We start from the raw sequence: 7,296 nt of genomic DNA, 5'->3' as shown, positions 1-7,296 counted from the left end.
TCCATCAGGAAACAATAATCCTTTATCTGTTTAAATTGGAAGTCATTCGGGGCAGGTACCCTCTCCTAGTAGGGGTCTGTATAACGCCTGGCATAGCAGAGGGGCTGATCTTTGTTGGGGCTCAGGATAATCATCATCATCATAATCAGGAGTGCTCTTATGTAGCCAATGCACGTGCTTTTGATTTAGGATTTCGGAGCCTTTTTTATATGATAAAAAAATGACTCCCAGCAACCTCGCACAGCAAACGTCTTGCTAGTGCCTGACTCTCTCACCTAACGACACGTGCGCTCATCCTATTAGCGCTGTAAGCGGGCAGGTTCGGGCGTCGTGGCTGGGGTTATGTCATTGTACGGTCCCTTTCTCCGCTCCCCTCGTGATTATTGCACTCATTCACATCACGCGGCAGAGGGCACTGCTTGGGCCTCATTTTTAGGGGCAGACTGGTAGTTTGATGGAAATATCAACCTGAGAGATGTAACCCAACCTGGCTATGAGGAAGATGTAAGGAAGGGCTCTCCAGGGTGTGAGCTGGGCAGCCCTGGAGGAGGATCCACGGGAGTTGTCGCACCTGGGTGGAAGCTGTGAGCAGGACTCTCTCTGATCTTACTTTGAGAAAAGTCAAACCACAGGAAAAGGGCAAGTTTGGGTCCTGCACCATTTTGGTTTGCTTCCGAGCAAAGACGCCTGCTCCCAGACTATAATGACAATGCGCTAGGTACTTTTCAAAGCAGAAAATGAAGTCTCAGCCCGTGTTGGGAGACTTGAGTTCAAGACCGTGCCCTGCCACATCTTCCTGCATGACCCCCGGGCAGATCATTTAGCCTGTTTGTGCCTCAACTTCTTATCTGCTAAATGGGCACACCAGTGTTATCTTAGCTCACAAGGGCACTTTCCGGATAAATACATTAAAGATTGGGAAGTACTCAAGGATTTTGGTCCATTCAGCTGAAGGAGTACTTTGCATGGTAAACGTTTGGAGGTGATTATAGTTTGATTATTCGAGCCCCCTGATAAGTACGGACAACAACGAGTGTTTTTTTAAATTTTTTTCTGAATGCCAGCCGTACCTGCCACGATGCAGGATCTATAGCAGTCTATCCGTGCCTGGAATCAGTCATTTCCCGCCTGGATCCAAAGCAAACAGGCACGTTGCTTGCTGTTAGTTTAGTGCTAACATGCCTTGCTGGCAGGCAGACTCATGAATTCATGGGCAAGAGCCCCCGTGCTAGCCATCGGGCCGAGCCGTCCAGTGTTGGGGTGGCATTGCTCTCTGACTTGGGATTTGCAGAAGGTCTTGGGAGAGGGAGATGGGCTGCTTCTTTCAGATTATTAAACGATGCCCAAGCTACATTCACTCGGGACAGAAACACACAGCCTCAGCTCCAAACCCCTGCTCTCTAGTCTTAAGACCTGAATGCAGATACCATGGCTTAAAACAGTGGGGAGCCAACCTTTATGTCAGGCGTGCCACAAATTATCCCCGTAACCTCCCCAAGTGCCACTCCAATCCCTTTCCCCTGCCTGATGTGCTGCTCTGCTTTCTGCTTCCTTCCCTGCACTCCCTGTCTGATTTGTACCTTTGCCTTCCTGCCCTATCTGCCACCGTGTGAGGCTGCCGCATGCCGCGCACAGAAGCTGCCCAGGCCTCAGGTTGGTCGGTCACCCCAGACCAGCATCCCAACTTCAAGTCAGTGGTGAGGTTAAAGATTATATGCCCTTGTTGCCACAAAGCACACAACACGGTGCTTGCGCCAGCAGAGAATCCCCATTAGCTGTCAGCAATATAAGACCTATGAAACAGATATATAGATCTAATTACAACCAGCAGAAAGAAGTGAGATGGTTACCTACTAAGCAGCATATCCTGTATCATGTATATCATATCGTCAGGTATTTCTGCTGATGTGCACTAGCAGAAGCTTACGTTTGCTACCCAGACCTATGGGTAAGATGAACTATCAGACAGGTCAGATCAGTGGCCCATTTAGTAGGGCAGCCTTTGACAGGAGCCAGAAACCCATTATAGACAGCCATCCAGACTTACTTGCAGCAAGGGGGAGCACACTACAAGGATGGTTTTATGGCTAAGACCCGTGATGGGGCCTCTGGGGACTCTTGGAAAGAAGTGGATTCACTTCTCTGGGTAAAACTGGCATGTGCTCCTAAGTGGTTTAGGAACTGAAGTCCTATTTGAGGAGAACGAGTCACATTGGGTGCTGTTAAAAATGTTATTCTCTCTGTCGGCAGGGGGCTTTGGTCCTTCCTGCATCTGCCTCACTTGCATAGACAGTTCTGTTTTTGGGTGGGCAGAAACAGCATGTCACTAGGCACATCTGCACGTTCAATGCAACTGAATATACTCTGGTACAATTTGTGCTGGAGTAAACTGATCCTGACGTTACCATCTACATGTGCGTTTAAGCAGAGTAATTTACTGCGCTGCTGCATAGCACTTGTATGCGATGGGACTATCTGGCAGCGCAGTAAATTAGTCTACTGCACCCTAATTGCTGGGCATATATAGATGGTGATGCTTTACTGAGCAGCAAATTAGTCTGCTGTGTAGTAAAGCATCTCACGCAGACGTGCCCACTGTGTGCGTGTGCAGCACCTGGCACCACAGAGAGACAATCTCACTTGGGCTCCCATCAATCTTGCCATAACAGATGTCTTCCCCCTAGCCACCTCTTACAGCTAAGCCTGGTCTGGGCACCAAACTCCCTTAGTCACATGGGAAAATCCCAGCTCTTTTGCAATACTGCCCCATTCTCTAGGTACTTTCCTCCCTGCTTCCTCTTTCCCAGGGGCTGGGTTCCTGGCACAGACCAAAAAGCAGAAAGAAGAGACTGGCAATGTTTCTGAAACCCCTTGTAGATCCAGCCTGCCTCCCCCCTTTCCCCCCCAACACTCAAAGCTGTTTCCTTGCTTCCCTGACAGGGTCGCTGAGAAATGGCAGCTATGATTAAGTATGGTGACAACTCCCCCGAAGCTCCCCTCCCTTTGTGCAAAGACAGACATATTTAATTATGATAGAAAGGAGATCCTAGCGCGCGCTGCAAATACTTAAGGTGATTTGAAGCGTGAAGCTGCATACGTTCTTCAAGATTTGAGCTCCCAATCTGTTCGGGCTTGTTTAGATGGTTTCTGCTGTTTATTCCCTCTATATTTCTGTCTGCTTTCTAGCACTCAGGGACTTTGGGAAGAAAGGTCTAAAAAATAATTGCGAAAGGGTTTCAACAACTTTATTCCATTCAATGGACAACCCTGCCCCCCCCCACAAACCTTTACTAATGACCAAAGTGCAGGTTTAGGCAAGGACGGGATATCGGTGCTGGGGGAGCCAATTAACTTTGTGCGACCAATTTTCAATCCCATTCCTCAGGATTTCGTTTATCTCCCCCTCTCTCATCTCTCCGGGTCTTATGGGTTCTGTTTTAAAGCCAGTATCTTTTGCTCCAGCATTTGATACCGGTGTCATTGCTTTCGACAGCCGTTCCCAGCTCCTCTGTCTATCTGTGCTTTCAGTCCAAAATAGAGATGGATCCGATGAAATCTCAGCGGTGCGGCGCCCAGACCCCACTTCTGAACTTTGCAGTTGGATCTAAACTGTAAGTGTCTTTGTAGCTCTAGACGTAGCTGAACCAAAGGCTGGGTTTCAATTGACTCTGATCTTTAACTAGGTTTGGACCTGTTCTTTAGGGTCAGTTGGTCTAATTCAAGATATCACATCTACTCAAAGAGCCAGTCCTGATTTTGCCGGTCTGTGTCCTTTGGCCAACACGGCTACCACCAACAACCCAGCAGCCTTCTTTTGTGACCCCAAAATCCATCCCTGGGCAGGAGCTGAGATATATAAAGTGGTGGTTGGAGCTATTTTGAGGATTGCATCTTGTGCTAGCTGTATACTGGGGCAGAGCGTAGGGCCTGGCTCCCCTCTCCTATAAAGTGGGCTAAATGGAGAGGCCCTGATCCCTGCATGGGCCTTTCGTTACTGCTGCAGCAGAAGATAATTGGGAGTCTGCACCCACCTGAGTCACAGGAGAGCCCTTCCCTAGGATCCCATTACAGAGCCAGGTGGTTTCACCTGTGCGACTCCTCCTATGGCAAGGGGGTTACAATACACAGGTGTGTGAGAAGGCCTCATCCAACACAGTTTGGAAAGAGCATTCGTTGCTGGTGGGCTGAGAAGCAGCATAACAAAGTGGGGGCTGAGCAGGGCATTAGCCCAGGGCTACCCCGGGTGCTCAGGTCTCCAGTTAGAGGAGCGAGGAAGAGGACCTCCACTTGCTCCTCAGGCCCTGATGGAGTTTACGGGCTGGCACTTTGAAGACATCGTCGTTTTGCTGTAAGGTGAGCACCTTTGTCTGAGAAAAAGCTGAGAGACCATAAACACCATGCTCTCCCATAGGAGCCTTACTGAGTCACTTCTTAGGGCAGAACAACAGCCTAATAATCTAATCCTACAAGGGCCGTGCTTAAAGAAAGCATTGGCCAGGGAATCGGGGCTCCGTGAGCGTGTGGCCAAAGTGCAAGGTTAGCCCTTGGCTAGACTAGGCTGAGCACAGCTCCATCCACACTCCCTGGTGACCTTGGCAGGCCAGTGAGCCTCCCTGTTCCTCGGTGCCCTGCTTGTAAAATGGAGAGGATGGTCCTTTTATTGCATTTTGTCTGCTTAGATTGTGTGAGCTGGTGGAGGCAGGTGCTGTTTCTTACTCCCTGCTTAGATTGTGTGAGCTGGTGGAGGCAGGGGCTGTTTCTTACTATTACCCTGTGCAGAGGAGTCCCCACTTGCTCGGAGCATCAAGCGCCTACTCTAAACCGGCAATATAAGGATTTTTTTTTTTTTTTTTTTTTTTTTTAAAGATAATATTGTTTATTTAAATCGAGCAGGGTGCCTTGAAACGACAGCCCAGGGCAGCAGCACTCAGGCTGCCGTGCAGGCAGCGGGCCCCAGGCTCAGAGGAAATGCCCGCAGACATGCTCTCGACCACATCTCTCCCACCTCCTCCTGCTCGCATGCATCAAGCTTGGGATTGAAGCTGCCTTTGGAGATGTTCCCTGTGACACCTTGATCTCTGTGATGCTTGAGAGCAGCCACGGGGGACATCTCCAGAGCTCCTTCCTTGCTGCTTGCACGCTGGTTTGGGGTCTCGGTGCAGACGTACCCTGAAGAGCCAGTATGAAATATGCCACTTCCACTTTGTTTCAGAGCTCTGACACTCGGGGAGGTGGCAAGGAGCTGCCCTTCAGCTAGTGCAAATTCATCAGCTCCTCTGGAAACCCGTCCCTTGCATTTACTGCTGTTCCTTCTCTGACCAGCGCTATCGCATTCGGCCTCTGCTAGCCAGGGGAGGGTGGCAGGTGAGGCTGGTACGCGGGCATTTCAAGTTTAACTGGGAAGGACACTTCCTTCTGAATGAAGGCTCAGCCTACTTGGCACAAGGCAAAGAGCAGAGCTGCCTCTCTCGGGGGGGTGGGGGGGGAAATAAAGATAAAGAGGAAATGGGTGCCTTTTTCTCCTCCCTAGGAACTCATGGAGTTCCTGCTTTTCACCTCATTAACTGGAGGCTGCAAGAAGAGCCTTGCAAGTCTTTTGTGTTCGTGTGTGCTCAGGATTAAAGCCCAAATTGAAGTTCTCCAGGTATATCTCAAAAATAGTGCCAAGATGGGAGTCTTCCTCCAACCTCGCGTACAGTGGTTTGAAAGCCAATTCCGGTTTTGAACTTGGTGCGTTTCAGTCCAGCTCTCTAATAACAGCCTTATCCAGTACGCTTGATACAGCCGCAGGAGACGGGAAGGTGAGGAGCGCTAGGAGCTGCTCCTGTCTAACCCAAGACAAGCAACAGAGGTGGTTGCTGCTGCCGATCCGCTGCTGCCTGGTTTGGCCTAGTGGTAACCAGTCCACAGACTTATTAGGCTGTCATATGTCCTCGGCGGTATGGTGGCCACATGGTCATAAGTGGAATACAAACTGAATCCCTTCATCTGGTTTTGTAAGTATAAAGATGTTTAACCTGCCCTCTGTCCTGAATTGCTTCCAGGAGGCTTTCGTACCAAGAGCATCTGCAAGTAGGAAAGATGCTCCTGCGGCAGATGGCCCCTGTGGCTTTTGTTGTGTAATTTGGGCACAAAATTGAGGTTTAGGAGGTTTGGATTCAGTTCAGACTTTTCTGTGTGAGCTTAGCTTGTACTCTTGCATCTGGCTTGAACTTCTTTCCCCCACCTTTGTCCTGTCTATTCAGGTGGCGACTGCTTCAGGGCTGGGATGGTGCTTAGTATAGGCATGAATCATGGACTCACCTGGATTAAGGCCTTTAGTCACGGTTGTAGTATAAGTACTAATATAGACCTGGGGCATTGCTTTGCTTTTTGAGCCTCTGCTCAGACAATGCTTCATGTCTTTCTTGACTCTGCCTCCAGCTTCGATGCCTTTCCAGACTTCCCATAGCTCTACTCTCTCCATTACTTCTCCCGCACCATCACATTTCCAGCTATCCGTATCATGCTTGTGATCCCAGACTGACCCCATGTCTGAACTGGACCCTCTGGGCAGCTAACCCTCCTAGCCTAGATGTCTTCTCTTATGCACGGGTGTATATATAGTATTTTGCTAGGGAAAAGGCTTACACAGATGCAGAAACATGCCTGGGATGCTCATTGATAAAAATGGGGATGCTTTCATGAGAAAATGCCACTGTGATTTCATCAATAGGACTCCAGTATTAATTATAGTGTCTGCAATGGGGGCAAGATGAGGGACTCACACAACTATGCAGAAGGGTCCAAAAGAGCACATCTATTTCTCCTCCTAGAGGAGACCCTCCAGCTGTGGTGATGATTTCATTTGAAAAAAAAAAAAAAAAAAAAAAGGGGGAAGAAATCTGAGCGAAGCTTTTATTCTGTATCTGCTTTGGGATTAGTTACAGCTCCAGACACATCTATCCCCCTCACTTTTCACCTTCCTCCCTTCACTGATCTCCCCCATCACAGCTCTCACTTTTTTTCCCCGCTGCTTTTCTCCAGGAACTGCACTTTAGCATTTACCCTGGGCTTTCAAGGGAGAAGGGAAAGAAACCTGCCATGTGGCGGTGAAGGTCACACGTACTGCGGGTATAAGATGAGGCGGCCTCCTGAGAGTAAACAAAAATTAACCTTAAATTAAAAGCGGTTGTAATCTTTGATTACCCGCCTGGTTTTGCAAGGTGACAAAGCCCATTTTGTTTCTTGTTTCCTTGGAGACTTTACCCGTCCCCCTCTTCCAGCTATGCTCTCTTTTTTTTTTTTTTTTTTTTT

At 48.9% G+C, this 7,296-nt stretch overlaps 1 long non-coding RNA gene across 3 annotated transcripts in view; it reads left to right on the top strand.

The window, feature by feature from the left end:
* Positions 1-4,167: 4,167 nt before the first annotated feature.
* Positions 4,168-7,296, top strand: part of LOC102367747 — a 115,025-nt gene continuing 111,896 nt past the window's right edge. For all 3 annotated transcript variants that reach the window (XR_323105.1, XR_323104.1, XR_001357531.1), the window contains exon 1: positions 4,168-4,353. This is a non-coding gene — a long non-coding RNA (uncharacterized LOC102367747). The remainder of the gene's footprint in view (positions 4,354-7,296) is intronic.

This window comes from Alligator sinensis, unplaced genomic scaffold (genome assembly GCF_000455745.1).
Source record: "Alligator sinensis unplaced genomic scaffold, ASM45574v1 scaffold1295_1, whole genome shotgun sequence".
NCBI classification, from domain to species: Eukaryota; Metazoa; Chordata; order Crocodylia; family Alligatoridae; genus Alligator; species Alligator sinensis.
The sequence above is the reverse complement of the archived record's forward strand: the minus strand, read 5'-3'. Positions and strand labels throughout refer to the sequence as shown.